General features: G+C 42.2%; 1 long non-coding RNA gene across 1 annotated transcript in view; it reads left to right on the top strand.

The window, feature by feature from the left end:
* The first annotated feature begins 4584 nt into the window (after nucleotides 1-4584).
* LOC115100345 overlaps nucleotides 4585-19071 on the top strand; it is a 40274-nt gene continuing 25787 nt past the window's right edge. Inside the window, exon 1 of the long non-coding RNA XR_003859042.1 lies at nucleotides 4585-4734. This is a non-coding gene — a long non-coding RNA (uncharacterized LOC115100345). The remainder of the gene's footprint in view (nucleotides 4735-19071) is intronic.

Here is a 19071-nt window from a genome sequence, read left to right as displayed (position 1 = left end):
TTACCTTCCTTCACCTCAGGTTATCTAGCTTTTTTTTTTTAGTAACTAATAAAGCTTTTCACTGTTCAGCTTATACCAACCAGATGCACAATTACTTCTTTAGAAAAACATAGTTTTTGTTTGTGCAAATTATGGCCTTTCAATTCATGAAACAGCTGTTGTAAAATGTATGATAAATATTCATATAAGAAATATTACAGCTTGCAACATAAGCACAAAATGATTCCATACTAAGCCTACAACCGGCCCTTTCTTTACAGTTTGAATTCCCTCATTTACTTTATATGCAATATTGAAAATCTTCTTTGCTTATTTATTAAAAACCAGCTCTAATGCCAATATTGATCTCATCGTACGAATACTATGAGATCGATATTCAAAGTTGTTTGTCCAGCTAAGGGGGTCATTCTTTAAAACGCAATGGGCCATTATGTTAGCAATAATGGCCTAATGCACGCGATAACCACCGCAACATGATGTTAAGATTTCAATGAGGGGAGGGGAGGGGGTTTGGGCGCACATTTTCACCCCCATAATGCCTTAGCAGAAGGTGGTGTTATTTCTGGCACTACTACAGTCAATAATGTGTAAAACATTATCGCCCGCAGCGGTTCTAGAATAATTTTTTTTGCCCCGCCCTAACCCCGCCCCCTTCCCCTCATTTAAAACTTAACGTTCCATTGCGGTGGTTATTGCATGCATTAGGGCATTATCGCATGTGATAACGGCCCATCGTGTTTTAAGGAATGACCTCCTTAGTCTGCTTGTGCTGGAGAGCAATTCTAAAGTTTACCCAGGTAACTTGGACTTTATCCAGATATATTAAGCAGAATACATAACCGGCTGTGTTCATAGGAACATAAGAACCGCCATACTGGGTCAGACCAAAGGTCCATCAAGCCCAGTATCCTGTTTCCACCAGTGGCCAATCCAGGTCACAAGTACCTGGCAGGATCCCAAGGGGTAGATTCCAAGCTGCTTATCCCAAGAACAAGCAGTGGATTTCTACAACTCTCCCTTAAGAAAAAAAATATATTTTCTCTTATTAGTTTTAAGTATATCACCTAGTAACTTCATTGTGTGTCCCCTAGTCTTAGTATTTTTGGAAAGAGTAAACAACTGGTTAATGTTTACTCATTTGATTCCACTCGTTATTTTATAGACTTCTATCCAATAGCATGAGGTCAGGGCCTTCAAGGGATTCAGTGAATCCCCAGCCCTGGACCTTTTTTTTTTTTAATTTGCTTTTTCAGCTGCATGTCTGTGTGTGGCCAATAGAAACAGCAGTCTGTGGCTGCCTGCAGGCTGCATCTCAGGGAGCCATTAAAAAGAAGGTTTTTCAGGCAGAGCAGGTAAGGGGCCTCATGGATGGGACCAATTACAGGGACTGCATGCAGGCAAGTGGCAGCTCAGGTACTGATTGAAGCAGCAACACAGCTTGTGGTAGAAGGCGGGACTTTACTTCGGCTGGAAGAAGGTCCCTTTTTCTACCCAACATGAAAAACAGACCAGCAGAGAGTGTGGAACAGGACGTCTTCAAACTCGGAGCTAGCTTCTACGCCCATATGGATCCAAGGGCAGGTGGTAGGAAGATAAGTAAATGCTGTGTGGCTATTTCTTCTAGGATTTCAAGAGCCACAAACAGGTCTTGTTTTCAGGATATCCACAATGAATATGCATGAGATAGCTTTGCTTACAATGGAGGCAGTGCATGCAAGTCTTTCTCATGCATATTCATTGCGGACATCCTGAAAATCTGGCCTGTTTGTGGCTTTCGAGGACCAGGTCACTCCTGGTCTATAGTTTCTCAGACCATCCCTGGAGCCCTTTATAAAAATGTGTGTTGTATTGTCCACATGCCAGTCTTCAGGTATTGCGGCTATTTTAAATGATAGGTTACAGATTGTTAGTAACAGATTTTTAATTTCATGTTTGAGTTCTTTCAGGATTCTAGGGTGGTTACCATCTGGTCCTAGTGATTTCTTACACTTTAGTTTGTCAGTTAGATCTTTTTTTATCGTTCATTATCACAGAGATTTGTTTTAGTTGCTCAGAATCTTCACCATTAAAGAATGTTTCTAGTTTGGGTATGTTCTCAACGTCCATCTCAGTAAAGACCAAGGCAGAGAACCCAATTCAGTTTTTCTGCTATTTCCTTGTACTTCCTGAGCACAACTTTTACCCTTCAGTATTTAATAGCTCATCTGACACTATCACAGGTTTTTTGCTTGAAAATGTTTTTATTATTAGGTTTTATCTCTGTGGCAGGGAGTGGGCAACGCCATTCCTCAAGTGCTGCAAGCCAGTCCAGTTTTCAGGATATCCATAATGACTATTCATGGGATGCATATGCATGCATTGGAGGCAGTGCATGCAAATGCATCTCATAAATATTCAGGGTGGATAGCTTGAAAACCCTTGTGGCACTTAAGGACCGGAGTCATCTACCCTTGCTCTATTGCAAGCTTGTTCTCAAATTCTTAGCCTTTCTTACTGCTACTGTTTTAAGTTTAACTTGCCAGTTCTTATGCTTCTTTTTTCTGCTAGTTATGACTCCTCTCTTGCAGCTTAGTATCTCTCTGAGTTTGACCACTGCCTTGTTACACTGTTTTCCTATCTTGAGGTCATCAAACACTATTACCTTGTGTTCTTTCTCCTGGTCAGTGCGCATCAGACAGTTTCTAATCACACCAACTCCCCCTTCCCCCTATTGGATTCTGTTCCCTCAAATTTCTGCACATGAAATGCATGACTCCACACTTTCTTACTCTGAATCTTAACTGCCAAGTATTAAACTACTCTTCGTGTTTTCCTGGATCGCATCTCATGCTACCTGCTTCCTGAGGGGTGTCCGCTCTGTTGCAGATTTTAGCATCATCCGTAAAAAGGCAAAAAGATTAAAATAAACCTAAAACCTAATTGTTGTAAAGTCACTCTTAAAATTTTCAGATGAGACAAAAAATTGCTAAGATTATGAAAAATGCTCCTTTGCACCCCTTTCTCTGTGAGATGGGGCGCTCTGAAAGGGTCACTAAATAATGCGATACCTGCTCACAAGAAGACTTACACAATACAAACGTATTCATGGCTGTTTTGTCACATGGTTTTACCCCTCTCATGGGTGGGTAGTACAATTTATCAGTTCTTATTGGAACCAGGATGGTACAATCTCTATGTAGCAGTAGTAAACTAAACAAACAAGAGGGATTATGGTGCCAGAGTTTAAAGTGCTTGTTAAAGGGGATAAACTGGCTGTAGTATAATAAAGAGCCTATGTTACTATAATGTGCTGTAATGCTTAGTGCCTGAGGGGCTGCAACATTTGGAAGAAAGTGTATAGTGATAAAATGTACAGAACTTCAGTGACTTACAGAGCGAGATTTGTTTTGGGGAACAGTATCTCGTGTTGGTTCTTTTGCTAGTAGAATGATGAGAGGAATGGGCCATTTCTCATATGAAGAAAGGCGAACACATTTAGGACTTTGTAGCCTGGAAAAAAGAAGATTGAGGGACGGACATGATAGAGATCCATTAGATCATGAACGGAAAAGAACAAATCAGAAGCAAGGAATTGTTTACGCTGTCCAAAAATACTAGGACTGGGGGCATCCAGCAAACCTGTATGTTAGCAATGTGAAGACGAACACAAGAGAGTACTCCAATCAGTCAGCAGGAAGTGTGGTGGAGCAGCCCGTTTGCCTTGGGATAAGGTGAATTCCAGGCAGAAAAGAAGCAGTTATTCAGCCCCCAGGAGAGAGTGCTCTGGTGACTGAGGGAAGGGGTATATTTCTAAGGGAAATAGTAGGGTCACTCACATCCACTGCACGGCTCTGCTAGTTAGCTGACTGTACATAACCGGCTAACTAGTGCTATATTCAGCGGCACGCCTGGGCTGCTGAATATACCCGGCTATCTTAAATTTAGCCGGTTATGTACAGCCAGCTAACTTTAGGACAGTCCTTTGGCCTGACCAGGGTTGAGCGGATAAAGCAGCCAGCTAACTCTGAATATCAAGTTAGCCAGTTAATTTATCCGGTCAACTCGACTCCTCCCTGATCCACCCATTTCCCGCTTCTGACTTCTCCAGCTAAAAACGTAGCCAGCCATACCATTTAGGCGGCTGAGTAGTGCTCGCTGACCATAACATTGATTCAGCAGTGCCACTTAGCCAGCTCAGTGCTGTTTTGAATATCAGGTTCTATATTACCGGTTGCAAGTTACCAGAAAGAGACCTTTTGCTATAATTGGTCCTATTTTTTGGAATGAGCTGCCTATTGGTTTACATGGTGTGACAGATTACAAATTGTTCTGAAGCAGCTGAAAGCATTTTTGTTTTAACTGTAATAGTTGTGATTTTGTTATGTAATGTAATGTATTTTTATTATGTTTTATTGAATTCCACTTAGCACAAGGTGTTCTTTCTAAGCGGATTATAAATGACTGTAAATAAATGTGTAGAAGAGAGGGACAGGAGAGGTGGGCTCCGCCCCTCCATAAGACCAGGAGTGGAACATTGACTGGGGATCCATGGATGGAAGCACTAGAGCTGGAAGAGGCGGGGCATCCAGAGCCTTCCTTCAGACAGGAAACCACAGGAAGAGGAGGAAGAGATGGAATTCTTCCCATAGGCCCAGGATTGGAGGAACTGGAGCCTGTTATTTAACCATGGACATGGAGGAGCCAGTCTGAAGTGGAAAGCAGAAAGCAACATAAACAGGCAGCAACAGAAGTCAGGTAGACACCAATCTTAACATAGAAAAAGCCATTTTTATGCCAGTTGTTGGCTGTAGCTGTGATTTTTTTTTATATGTCTGAAGCAGGAAAGGAAGGCAAAACTGCTAAGTTAAGAAAACCCCACGGCACAGGAGGGAAGTGGCACATAGGCAGACCCCGATATAAAGGCTGCCATTTCAGAACTGTGTGCTGTTTTGCTGGCTTTCTTCAGGCCTAGGTTTTGTTTTTTTTAAAGTGAGTCCCAGAACTGTGTGGAGGAGTAGCTGACTAATTAATGAGAAGCCAGGGTTCATATCCTACTGCTGCTCCTTGTGACTGGGGCAAGTCACTTCATCCTCCATTTCCTCAGGTACAAATTTAGGGCCTGACTCACTAAGGCTTTTCTCCCATTCCCTGTCTATTTTTATTTATTTTCTGCATTTTTGCACTTCAAAGTGGATTATATTCAGCCATTTCCTTATCCCCAGAGGGCTCACAATCTGTTTGTACCTGAGGCAATGGAGGGTGAAGTGACTCGCCCAAGGTCACAAGGAGCAGAACTGGGATTTGAACACTGGTTTCCCTGGTTTGTAGCTCACTGCTCTAACCACTAGGCTACTCCTTCACTCCACTGGGAAACCTTAGGCCCTTAGATTTTAAACCATCTGGGGCCAGGGAAATACCTAAAGTACCTGAATGTAAGCTACTTTGAAGCACCTAAAAGAAAGAATACAAAATGAATAAAGCGAGCCTCAGAACTGTGTGCTATTTGTGTTGGGTTTTCTGGTGTAGATGTGTTAACCCCAGAACTGTGTGCTATTTGTGTTGGGTTTTCTGGTGTAGATGTGTTAACCCCAGAACTGTGTGCTATTTGTGTTGGGTTTTCTGGTGTAGATGTGTTAACCCCAGAACTGTGTGCTATTTGTGTTGGGTTTTCTGGTGTAGATGTGTTAACCCCAGAACTGTGTGCTATTTGTGTTGGGTTTTCTGGTGTAGATTTGTTAACCCCAGAACTGTGTGCTATTTGTGTTCGGTTTTCTGGTGTAGATTTGTTAACCCCAGAACTGAGTGCTATTTGTGCTGGGTTTCTTTTGGCCTATCGGTATCATAGTTGTGCTTATTCTTTTGCTGGCCTAGTTTTTTGTTAAAGCCAGCTCCAGGACTGTATGTGATATTCATGCTGATTTTCTTCTGGTTTATTTTTTTGTAAAAGCCAGCCCTAGGAGGGTGTGACATTTTTGCCATCTTTCTATGGACAGAGGTTGGGGTCTGCCATCCCATCTACCCACTAGGAATTGTCTGCAGAGGCACACAAGGACTTCATTTATGTAACCTACAGTCACAGATCTATCCCCATTTATTTTTTCTGCAAGTCAACCCAGATTGTAGGAGAAGAATTTGTGGATGTACAGGTTGTGTTCTCTGTGGCTGAAATAGTAGCATCATCACAGTAGTTAAACAGTGGAATCAGCTGCCACCAAAAGTACTCACAGCAAGCAGCATAGAGAGATCTGGATGCATTCCTGGAAGATAAGTACATAAACAGATATTAAAGACTGGGTGAAGGCCAAGTGGCTTCACATGTTTAGAGAGCTACAGGGAGTACTTAGATGGTCTCTGGTTTTCATCTGTGATTTAGGGATGTGCATTGGTTTGAAAGTCATGTGCAAAATGAGGTGAATGAGGCCATTTTCTGTTAGTTCCAAATGGAACAAACAGAAAATGGCCTCCTACAAAAATATGTGCATCACTCAATTTAATGCCTACTTTTATTTGCACAAAAAGAAACTTTCTGAGGGGCAGAGCTAGGGTAGAAGTTGAATTTATGTGCATACTTTTGATTTTTAAAATTCTGTGGAAATTCACAAAATTATGTACTGTAAAGGGCAGGAATAATTTTGTGCAGGTGACTGTGTGCATGTGCGTTTGCACCATACCCACAATGATATAAAATTACCCTCTCTAAGGGGGTTATTTTCTAAAGCTATCGCACGCGTGCGATAGCTAGATAGTTAGCGCACGCGTGTGATAGCTCGGCGCGGAGTCGGCCCCGTAAGAGGAGGAGTCAGGGTGGCACCGGGGCCGACTCTGTGAAGACTTCTCAGACAGTAAAAGGAACGCATTTTGCTGTCATTTTCACACCAAATAACTACACCTTTTATGGTGTAGTTATTTGGTGCGATCGCTGCCGGCTATCGCAGGACTGCCCCCGCCCCCTGTTACTGCGGGATTCAGAAAGCCCGGCAGTGTTAGTGAATCCAGGCCTAAGCCTGGGTTAGTTAACACAAACGTGTAAAATCACCATCAATGCACTGCACTTGCATTAATGGGAATGCGGTTTTGTGAACATTAATATAAACAGGGCTAAAAATCTAAATGAGTGATATAATGCTCAAATATACAAATTGGATCATTTTAAATGTAGTGCACTTTGCCTTTACTAAGACACCTGCATTTAAGCCATCATCAATCCAAAAGGTGCAGTTAAGGGCTTAGGTTAATGATAGCATTAATGTAGACAGCCTGGCGCTTCTACATCACTAGCAGGCCGATACAGTAAAGTGCGGCCGCAGTTACCCCGTTTCTAACCCGCTGTATACTCACAATTTCGCCGCGTAAGTCTAACCCGCGATTCACTATCTGTTTTTACTGATTCTTACCGCTTTTTTAACTCGACGCGTATCCCTTTCTGCCCGCGGCATGTATATGTATGTAAACGATGCGATTAGCTATTCCCTCCCATACAGTAAAGTGCTCCCTGACTATCGCCTTTTTAACCTGCTATCTTGCCTCGTCTTTAACCTACTAATTTACCGCCTACCCTGATCCTTGCGTTAGTGTGGTGAACTTAGCTGCCCAGTCCCAAACCAACCCAATCCACAGAAAAAAAAATGCTTCTCGCACTTAGCCGCCCAGTCCCGAACCAAACCAACCCAATCCAAGCCCCAGCAGAGAGAGACGAAATTTAGCCGCCCAGTCCCAAACCAACCCAACCCACAGACTGGGCGGCTAAGTGCGAGAAGCATTTTTTTTTCTGTGGATTGGGTTGGTTTGGGACTGTAGGAGAGCCATCCACTTCCTGGTACCTGTCATTTGAAATGACAGGTACCAGTGCACCCAGGATGCTGTATAGGCGCTGTATAGCGCCTATACAGTAAAATGGATTGCGCTTCATGGACGCGGGATGGACGCGGCTTGCATTTGCATGCCATTTAAATACTTTATTGAGCGGTAGGTGATCCGAACTGTGCGTGCAGCAAACGCGGGTGCGCCGGGCACTAACGCACCTCTTTCTACCGCACCTTACTGTATCGGCCCGTAGGAGAGCTTTGTTGGAACCATTTGATTCCAGTTTAGCTCTCCCCTAACGGCTGTAGAAATGCCAAACCCAGGTTGAAATAGGCTGCTACCGCAATCCAGGCTGAAGAAAATAAATTTCAGATAACTGAGAGGGAGCAGGGGTTAGGTTTGGGGTGAATAGGTATGAGAGGAAGTGGGGGAGGGGGGGTCTGGGAAAGCAAATTAAAATTAAATTTTGACAGAACCGGGGACAGGGAGAGGGAAGACAGGCACCGGATCATATAAATAAATAAAAAATAAAGCAATACATAAGTTTGAGGGGTTTGGAGGGGGCTGCAGGCTTGGCTCTATATGTTAAGCTCAGATGGGAAGATAAATGTTAGGACCACTAGGCCTGATACCTCTTTTTTTTTTTTTTTTTAAATCCTGCAGCACCACTTAACTGGCTATATTTTTTTAATATAGCTAATAATGTGGCCACATGAGGCCAGATAACTTTAAATCTAGCCAGCAATATTCAAAAGATATCTGGTTAGGTTTAAAGTTATCCTGCAACAGGTAGCAGGATAAATTAATTGGGGATATTCATTGGGACATTTATCCCTCTGAATATCATTTTATAAATTCTCAATTTCTGCAGAGACTCCATCAGAAGATACTGTCAGTATAGAGTGTCTGAGTCATGTTCAGTTCTGACTCTGTAAGCCACAGCACCCTCCGGCAGCTGATTACTAAGAATCTCTCCAATATCCTTACAGACTTTTCATGAATTGATTGCTGTTGGTGACCGAATACCTGATGAGATGTCATTGCTCAAGAAATGCTAGCCACTAGCATTCACAATGTAGGTGAACTCATTCACAGTACTGACCGCCTTGAGCATTTTTATGAAATTGGTGGTTTAAAATCAAATAAAGATATATAAATACTATCCTTAACAAGTTAAAGTAGGTGACACAGTGAAATGACTCCCTCTTCTAAGTTTCATATCCTGAACAATTTGCAGCCCCTGATATGTTTTTTTCATGCTTATACAGTTTGGGCTAGTATCGCTCTGTGATATTTAATCAAAACAGTTTTGGTTCAGTCTTTCTGAGTGTTTCTCTTATATTGAACTGAACCTATTATATTACAACATACTTCAGCAAGTGTGATAGATGGATGAGGTGAATGAGGGTACAGCCCAGGAAGTAGCTGTTATGGCTACGTAGCTTGTCAAGAATAAAAAGGTGCCAACTGAATGCAGTTCTGGCTAGACAAACTTTAAGTGGGATTTGACCTGCCTCATTAAGGCTGAGGCTGAGGAACTATCACATCTGTGGTAGGAATTTGAAGAGCAGTTTCACAACTTTCCTATGATTTCGGGAAGGCTTCTAGGGTGGAACATGGAATTTTCACTAGTCATCCACTAATTAAAAAGTGGCCAGTTCCACAGTACCAATCAGTAAGCAAAATATGTGACATGGAAAAAGGAGGAATTCTTCAAGCAGGTGTTTCAATGATGTTGAGTTTTGTATATTTTACACTTTTATGTTATTTGTATTTAATAATAACTTTTATGAAAATGTATTTGTCTGTGTCCTTTAATTATGAATGTAACACTGTGAGCTGTACCAATCATGATTGGATGTGGAATATAAGAATTTATAAATAAACAAAATCTTCAGTCCCTGATCAAGAAGAATGGTCAAACTAGATTTTATATGGACTGTTGGCTTAACACAGTAACAAACTGTGATGCTTGCCCACTATCGCTGGTGGATAAAACCTGCCTGCTCTAAAATATCAGCCAGATTTGCCACGCTTGACTTAGGAAACAATTACTGGCAGCAAGCACTGGCTAAGCAGGAAATGGAAAAGACTATATTTACCATCCTGATAGGTGTTTACAAAATCCAGTTGATGACTTTTGGATTTTGTAATGCGCTTGAACATTTCCAAAGACTGAAGCAGCACTGTCATAGGGACCTCCACATCGAAGCCATCTCTCTGCACTTGGATGATTTTATCATCTACTCTGGGAGAACCATTTTGAAAAGCCAATTGCACAGGTAAACACTGATTTACCCAGGTAAAAAAGCTGTCTGAAAATTGCTCCCCTTTTTAACCCAGCTAAAACCGTGCATGGAGTTCCACAGTGCGTGTAAGCTTAGCCAAGTAAAGGGGAAACATTTCCAGTATTGTGCTTTGGGAGGGATTAGGAAAACCACTCACACATTTGTATTTTCAGATGCACATTTTCTATTTCCCAGTCAAATTTCACCCACACAAGAAAGCAGATGCAAAGTCCTACCACCAGTGTTTGCACCCAAGTGCCATCTGCAAAGGGCAAGTACACTCAGACCTTCCCTTAGAAAATTTGTGCAAAGTCTGCAAGGGTAAGGCATCCACAAAATTTGCAAGTGGTTGAGCTATTTTGAAAATTGCTCCCTGAGAGCTTTGATCAGCACATGGGACATTTGATGATTATATCAAGCCTAGGACAGTAAGTTAAAAAATTCAGCCTGCCAAATGTTTTATTTTAATGCCAAAGCCACAACATCTACTTGGGTCTCTTAATTTTAGCTCGAGGCATTGCTCCTGATCCAGTGAAAATAGAAGCTGTACAGAAATTCCCAAGCCTTGAGACCATGAGAGATAGTATACTGTCCACTGAGTTCCACTGGTTATTATTGAAAAGTCTCAGTGATATGTTTCCATGGTGCAACCGAGCCAGCTTTTTTTTTTTTTTGCAGAAAATTAAACATAGGGAGAGTAATTTTCAGTAGCGTGTGTAAGTCAGCAGATCCATGCAGAAGTGGGAGCGTTATGCCTATACTTTATAAACTATGTGGTGGAAGCCGCAGAGTTCAGAAAATATTACATATCTCCATTCCGAAATTGTATGCATATGTTTCAGGATACAAACATTTTTTAAAGTAGGGAGCCATGTACTTTCTATATACACTTTACAAAAGTAAACGCATATATTTTACACGTGAAATAATTGTAATGTGCAGAAAACAGGCACTTTATAAAATATGCATGCACTTTTGTTTATGAAAATACTTACTTGCATGCATATTTTTAAATACCAGTTTGCTAATGCCTCCGCCAGTTAACCCAGACCTCCACCAGTTCATCCTGACCCCCACACCACATAGCCCAGATTTCCCACCCCAAAACTGCAGACAACAGACAAATGCAATTTCAGTTACATGTCTCAATTAGCAGGTGTAAAAGTGTTTCTACAAGTTTGGTAATGTATGCACATATACTGTGTGCGAACTTTCAAACCCTGTTCTAGAATACCCCAAACCACCTCATATTTTCCCTTTAAAATTTACAAATTGCACTGCTGGCATGAGCGTACTTTTCAAAATAGGCCTTGTGCAAGTATGTGCTACTTTCATACCTCCAGTTTTATGTGTTGAGACCTTTTAAAAATTAACCCCCAAAAGAATAATGCCATTCTGGCTAAACAGCAGTTTTATATGTTAATTTTATTAACTGTGTAGCCCCACCCAGGGGTGTGGTCTATAGAATGATGGATTCCCCTTCCATGAATAGACTTCTCAAGGGAACTGTCCCTGAAATAAGAATCCGAATAGCGTATCCATCCCTTTTACCTGTGAGCCAAAGAGTATACCAAACTAAATCAATGCTTTTCTTATTTCAGGAACCAGGGCTGGGATAAGAGAGCTGTACATAAAGGGTTAAATGCATGAATCTATACACAGTGAAAACCAGTTTTTAGTAATACTCCCCTTAGGGTAATAAAACTATGAATAATATGTAACCTTTTGCTTACTGTTACCAAGGCCTAGTATACCTTTGAGACCTGTAATCAGAAAAGCAGAAGAAAAGATAACTTAACCGGCTAAAGTTAACTGGATAAGTTAGCAAGAAAATTCAGCAAGATAAACATCCCTCTGAATATACAAGAGTGAAGATGCCCAAGTAATGTTTTTCAGATAATTTTTAAACCTGACTGGCTATGTTTGAATATAGATGGTTAGGGTTAAATTTATCTGGGTACCTGTACATGTACCCAGCTAACTTTACCATAACAGGTTATTTTTAAATGATATAGAGGGCCATTTATCAAAGTGCTATATCACATTTTTGCATATGAAAAGCACCTTTATCGCATACGAAAACACCATAACGCATGGTGTGCTGCAAATTAGGAAAAGGGGAGGAGTTTGGGTTTTCTGGCCAAGTGGGCTGGCTTCGCCATATAGCACAGTTGTAACGTGGATTTTAACTACAACATTTTCATTTGCGTTAAGCCGTGCGATATGGCTTTATTGCACTTTGCAATGTTTTTGCAAAAACTGTTTTCACTATTTTAAAGAGGGAGAGAGAGAGAGAGAGAGTGAGAGAGAAAGAGAGACTAGCTATAAAGCCCTCATACTAGGTAGGTATTTATACCTCTATCGGAGGCCCACCTAGCTACTCGAGGTGAGGTTTATGCATTAGTGTAGGGGTTAGGGGCCACTTTGACATGCAGAGTATGACGTATTAACAGAACAGTGCACTCTTGTGAAGATTTGATGACCTTCGGAGTGAGGAAACTCACCCAAAGATGAGATTTGTGCAATGTTCTCTCAACCTATGTGTCTCTCACCATGACATAGTGAGGGCAAAAGTAGCGCCGGCGCCATTTTGAATATTGGCAATACGGCGCGAGTGCAGGAGGTCGCTCCCAGACCCCCACTGGACTTTTGGCAAGTCTTGTGGGGGTCAGGAGGCCCCCCAAGCTGGCCAAAAGTCTCTGGGGGTCCAGCGGGGGTCCGGGAGCAATCTCCTGCACTCGTGACGTCGGGTGCCAGGAACCAAAATGGCGCCGGCCCGTATGATATAGTGAGGGCAAAGGTAGCACCGGCGCCATTTTGAATATTGGCAATACGGCCCGCGTGCAGGAGGTCACTCCCGGACCCCCACTGGACTTTTGGCAAGTCTTGTGGTGGTCAGGAGGCTCCCCCAAGCTGTCCAAAAGTCCCTGGGGGTCCAGCGGGGGTCCGGGAGCAATCTCCTGCACTCGTGACGTCGGGTGCCAGGAACCAAAATGGCGCCGGCGCTACCTTTGCCCTGTCATATGGTAAAGGCAAAGGGCCACCGGCGCCATTTCTATTAACGCAGCCATGGCCCAAGAACGGGAGATCGCGCCGGGACCCCCCCACTGGACCCCAGGTAATTTAAAACATTTGGGGGGGGGGTTCGGGAGGGTGGGGGATTTGTTTTAAAGGGTCAGGGTGGGTTTTAGGGTTGTTTTGGTGTGCCGGTTTTCCCGCCCTCCCCCCTCCCCCGATAAAACGATTTTTTAACCAAAAAAACCATGACGATCAGATTTCCCTCCCCCCCTCAGCCAAAATCGATCGTTAAGACGATCGATCACATGATTCACATACCTAATTTTTAGTGTGTGATGTGTAAGTTTTCTGTTATGGTCCCGGGCCATGCCCCTGGACATGCACTTACCATGCGTCCGGTCCGGCAGCAGGAACGCCTTCCTTCCGGCCTCCCAGGCCAGAGACACGGCCCTCCATGGCGTTCTCCCTGCAAGGGAAATGCTGGCGCCAATCCGCGGCTGGCCCCGCCCCCTAGGCATGCGCGCATGCCGGGGCTTCTGACTTAAAGGGGCCAGCGCGGGAAAACCCGGGAACAGCCCCTGATGACGTCAGACACTGCCAGGCCATTTAAACCCGGCAGCTGCAGCTATACCTCACCTTGCAAAGAGGTTTGCACAGTCCCTCTGTGTCTCTAGTTGCTGCGTTGGACTTTGGTTCATCTCTGCTGACTCCTGGCTTCTGATCTGACTTCATTCCTTGACTACGTCTTCAGCTTCCACCCCTGGCTTTGGTATGTCTTCTGTCTTCTGGCTTCTGACCTGGCTTCGTCTCCTGACTTCGTCTTCAGCTTTCGTCCCTGGCTTTGGTTTGGATCTCTGACTTCTGACCCGGCTTCGCTCTTGGACTCTGACTTCAGCTTTTTCCACCACCTCAGGTATGTGGTACTTGCTGGCCCAGAGGATTCTCCAAAGTTCCAGCGGCTCGGGTTCTCACGGGCTCCTCCCAGGGGAGCCGTGGGCTTCCGAGGGTGAAGACTCTTCCAGCTTCCTGGGCCCAGCTGTCCTCTCCGTCCACCTCTCCGGATGCTGCCCGGATCCTTGGTCGCATAGGGTCCTGCCTAAGCCCAAGAGACCCGGGTTCCTACGGGCTCCTCCTGGGGGGACCTTGGGCTTCCAGTGGTGAAGTCTTTTCCAGAGTCTCTTCAGCGCTGCCTCCCGGCTGTGACGCTTCCTGTGGGTTCCCACAGTATTACATCTACCGTCTCAGCCGGCCCAAGGGTCCACGATCATAACATTTTCTTTCTTGAAACTGTGAGACATCCCCACCCTAAGATTTTGTGATGATGTAGCATGCCCAGAAACAATCAGTGAATAGCTTCTGGGCAGGACACATCCCTAGAGACAAGTGGGAACCTAGTTGGTGGATAGAAAGTTATCAGGACATGAACATATATGTAGATATAGATGAGACCTATGTAGTGCTTGTTGGGATCCTCAAATGATCAAGATTTAACTACTGGTGGGTATTAGGTATAGTGTGGAGGTATTATGTGACAGTCACGCACTGGGACAGACAAATAGGACTTTCTTTATCATCCTCAAAGAAAATCTAACATTGTTTCTGTTGTTATCCTGATTACATGTGACCATTCTGGATTTATACTTTAATGGTCTGGGTGCAGTATTATCATAAGAAGATGGCCAAAAGACAGTTATAGCATTCTCCAGTAAGGGTCTACAGCCAACTGAAAGAAATTAAGACAATTATAGCACATTTTACCTGGAATTTCATGCTTTTCTTTGGACTGTTATGGAAAACATGAGCAATAATTTCATTCATTTTACTTGCTAATTCATTGGTCTACCTACAAACTGCTTAGGAAAGAGCCATGAAACAATGGTGGATATCTCTAATGAATTTTGACTTCTCTATCAAATTTTAGTGTGAATGCAAAAATAAAAATGCAGATACATTGTCATGATTGGCACACAAAACTGAATCATAAACATTAGACCAAGAAGAGTGGAAAGAGAAGCCTTTTAGGCAACAGTTGGAACAAACCCCCAGGGATAATCTTTTCAAACAGAAATTGGAGCAACCTGTGAAAATACAACTAAATGTCAAGACAAGCAAAGGAGCAATTCAATGAATGGGCAAAGGCAACCCCACTGAAAGTTGATGAAGAAACCAAGTGGATTCTCTCTGGTATACAAATATTTATTTGGTGGAAAGAATACCTTTTGAAGATCTACCAATATATAAAATGAAACCAGAACATGGGGGAATTTGTATACCAGTTCAAACTATATTAAAGACCAGCACGTTCCTGGAACCTGATGAAAAAGAATGAGAAAACAATTGTGAAGATCATACTTAGGGCAAGAGCAAAATGCTATAGCATGTGTAGCTCTGGTGTCCATCTGTGGTGATAACCAGGTTGTCTCAATGGCGAGGTGCAGGCATAAACCTCTCTTGGTACCTGGGAATGTGTTGGGTGAGAGTAAAACAAGCTTCAAAGGCCTACCTCTGTGGATTTCTCGTGTTCCTCTTCCAATGTCCAGCACACTCTGTAAACACAGCTACTTCTTAAATAAGCAAATATCCAGACCATGGTTTGGCTGTACCAGCAAAAGTTAATTCATTGAATATTGATAGTGGATCAGTCCATAAAAAAAAAAGATTTAGAAAGGTGGTAGCAGGTTATGGGTCATATCAAGTAGATATTAAAAAAATGCATTTTGAAAGATCTTCTAGACCTTCTGGGACCTCTCAGCCTTTCTTTCTCTCTGGATAGAGGCTTCTTCAGAGACCACAAGTAAGCAGTCTCTCTTTTTTCTCAGAGAGATTGGATGCTCTTCTGGTCAAGTGCCAGCTCCTTAGACACCTTCTTCTCACATACGTCTTACACTTCACTGGTTCATTGAACTTCTCACTGGATCTATAATGAAGACAGACTCCCTCCACTATGGATATGCTCCACACACCCCTGACCTAATTGGCACTGAGGGTTCACCTCCCTGCAGTCCAAGTGCTCCAAACCTTGGTGTCCTAGCTTCTGGTGGAAGGAAACAGGATCCCATACGTTGAGCTTAAAGAACCTGAAGAAAAGCATGGGCAGCCTAAATGGAACACATTCAACATTGTAACTAAACTAGAAGTAAATCAAATCATTAACAAAATTAAACCAGCTATCCACCCACTAGACCCAATTCCAGTGAGTTCCTTGAAAATAATACATAACGTAATCACTCCAACAATCACAACCAAAATCAACCACTCACTCTCTGAAGGATTTGTCCCTAATAGAGTGAAACAAGCTGTGATCAAACCAATACTAAAAATTAAAACTGGCAAAATTGACTATTGGGACAACTATAGACCAATATCCAACTTGCCTTTTGTTGCAAAAGTTCTAGAAAAAAGTGTTATCTCAACTGGAAACCCACTTAGACAACAATATTCTATACACAAATCAATTTGGATTCAGAAAAGATCGCTCAACAGAAGCTACTCATATTTATTTATTTATTTATTTATTTGTTATTGGTTTTTTTTATACCGACGTTTTATACCGACGTTCATCACATCGGTTTACAACTCGTTATCAAATGCACAATTAAAAACATTTGAATTTCCAAATATAAATCATAGTCATAAAATACATAAAATTCTGGATAAAACATTTAAACTGAATAAAAGCATATAAAATTCTTTAAAAAAACATCTAAAATTAATATGAAAATTGTTAAAATATGAACTTGAATTATATAGTTAAGGGAAAGCTTGTAGAAATAGCCAAGTTTTGATTCCTTTCTCGAAGGTTCTAGTGTTTGTTTCAAGTCTTAGGTTTTGCGGTAGAGAGTTCCATAATTGTGGCCCAGCAATGGCTAATGCTCTTTCTCTGTGTTTAAGTGTGCTGATTTAGGGGATGGAATTGGTAATGTCCCATTATTCGCTGAACTAGTGGCTCTTTCAGGGGTATGGAAATGTAAAGCGGCGGTAAGCGATTCAACTTTGTCATTATAAAGTGTCTTATGGATTAATGATAATGTTTTCAACTGAATATGATAAATGAGTCATATGTTCAGTTTTCCTAGTGTTTGTTAGAATTCTGGCTGCTGAGTTCTGTAGAAATTGGAGTGGTCTGGTGGAAGAAGCAGGTAGGCCTAATACTAAAGCATTGCAGTAGTCAGTTTTTGAGAAGATGAGAGCTTGCACCACTGTTCTGAAATCTTGTTTATGTAGGAGGGGTTTTAATATTTTTAAAACATTTAGTTTAAAATAGCCACCTTTGATTATATTGTTTATCCACCTTTTTAAGTTCATTTCACTATCAAGCAGGATTCCAAGATCTTTGACTTCATTTGAGATGGGAAATCTTTTAGAATTTTTCAATTCTTCTACCTTGATTTGTTTGTTCATTTTGTGGCAGATTATGAGAAGTTCTGTTTTGTTTGAATTGAGAGAGAGGCTTTTTTGTGCTAATATTTGGATTATTGATGAAAGATAAATTCATATCTTTAATGGACCCTGTACTACAGGGGTTCCACAATGATGAATCTTATATCCTAGTTCTAATAGACTTAAAAGCAGCCTTAGACACTGTGGACCATACATTGTTATGCCATCAGATGAAAAAAAATTGGAATAGATGGAAATGTTCTCAAATGATTCTCTTCCGTCCTAGCTGATAGGACTTTCCAAGTCAAACTGGGCAACCACATATCTGACTCATTCCCTATTGATACAGGTGTCCCCCAGGGCTCAGCAATATCAACACTTTTCAACATTTATATGCTTCCTTTGTGTACACTATTAGCAAAACTAGGAATCAACTTCTTACATGCAGATGACATACAGTTTTACATCCCTTTTGCCAAAACAATTGAAAACGCAGCATCAATACTCGCTACCCACATGAAAGCTATACAGCAAGAACTGATGCAGCTTAAACCAACACTAAACACAAAAATGAAATCGTGTGGCTAAGGAGAAACCCCTCTATAGTTAAACCACCACCTTTAGACCTGGGTAATTTTCACCCTCTGAACAAGTACGGGACCCCAGGAATACAGATCAATGAGAACATCACAATGACAAAGCACATAAATAAATTAAAACAGGATATTCCAAGCTGTGAATATGACATCAGTTGAAACCTCTACTAACATTCCAGGACTTCCGCACCATTTTACAAACACTAATTTTCTCAAATAATTACTGCAACTCCCTATTACTAGGTCTCGTGCCCCGCCCGTACCCGCACCAGGCCCACCCCTTTAGTAAAGCCCCGAGACTTACACGCATCCCGGGGCTTTATGCGCACCGCTGGGCCTTTTTAAAACAGGCCCGGCGTGCGTAGGGCTTTTAAAATCCGGCCCTATGTCCATAAGTTTCAAACCCGTCCCTCATGAATGCCTCTCTTCACTGCAGGGAAACTCACTCGCACAGAGGTTCTTTACACCTAAGTCTACCCCCACTTAGGAATACAATTTATTTAAAAAGCCAATTTCTTGGGTAAAGCACTGTTTTCCCCACAGGAATGACTTTGAAAATTACTCTCAGAAAAAGGGCACTAAGTTGTTGACTTTCTGGGACCCTGAGGGAACCACCCTGGAGAGGGTGGGGCATAATTTTCCCCTTCCTTCTGATGATGAATGGAATTAAAAGAAAGGTGGGGATAAAAAAAGCTACAATTTTGATGCTACTTAGGATGAATAAATTAAAAGGGAGAAGTATGTGGTGATGTGAACAAGGCACACAGACAAGGGAGTGCCTGTGAAGGATCCTGGGGACTATTTATTTATTTATTTTTATATACTGACATTTGATCAGAGATATCCCATGGGTTTACATTCAGGTACTGTAGGTATTTCCCTATCCCCAGAGGGCTTATAATCTAAGTTTGCACCTGAGGCAATGGAGGGTAAAGTGACTTGCCCAAGGTCACAAGGAGCAACAGCGGGACTTGAACGCTGGTTTGTAGCCCACTGCTCTAACCACT

The sequence above is a fragment of the Rhinatrema bivittatum genome, chromosome 10 (genome assembly GCF_901001135.1).
Source record: "Rhinatrema bivittatum chromosome 10, aRhiBiv1.1, whole genome shotgun sequence".
Classification (NCBI taxonomy): Eukaryota; Metazoa; Chordata; class Amphibia; order Gymnophiona; family Rhinatrematidae; genus Rhinatrema; species Rhinatrema bivittatum.
Note: the sequence above shows the minus strand (reverse complement) of the source record. Positions and strands in the feature narration are given on the sequence as shown.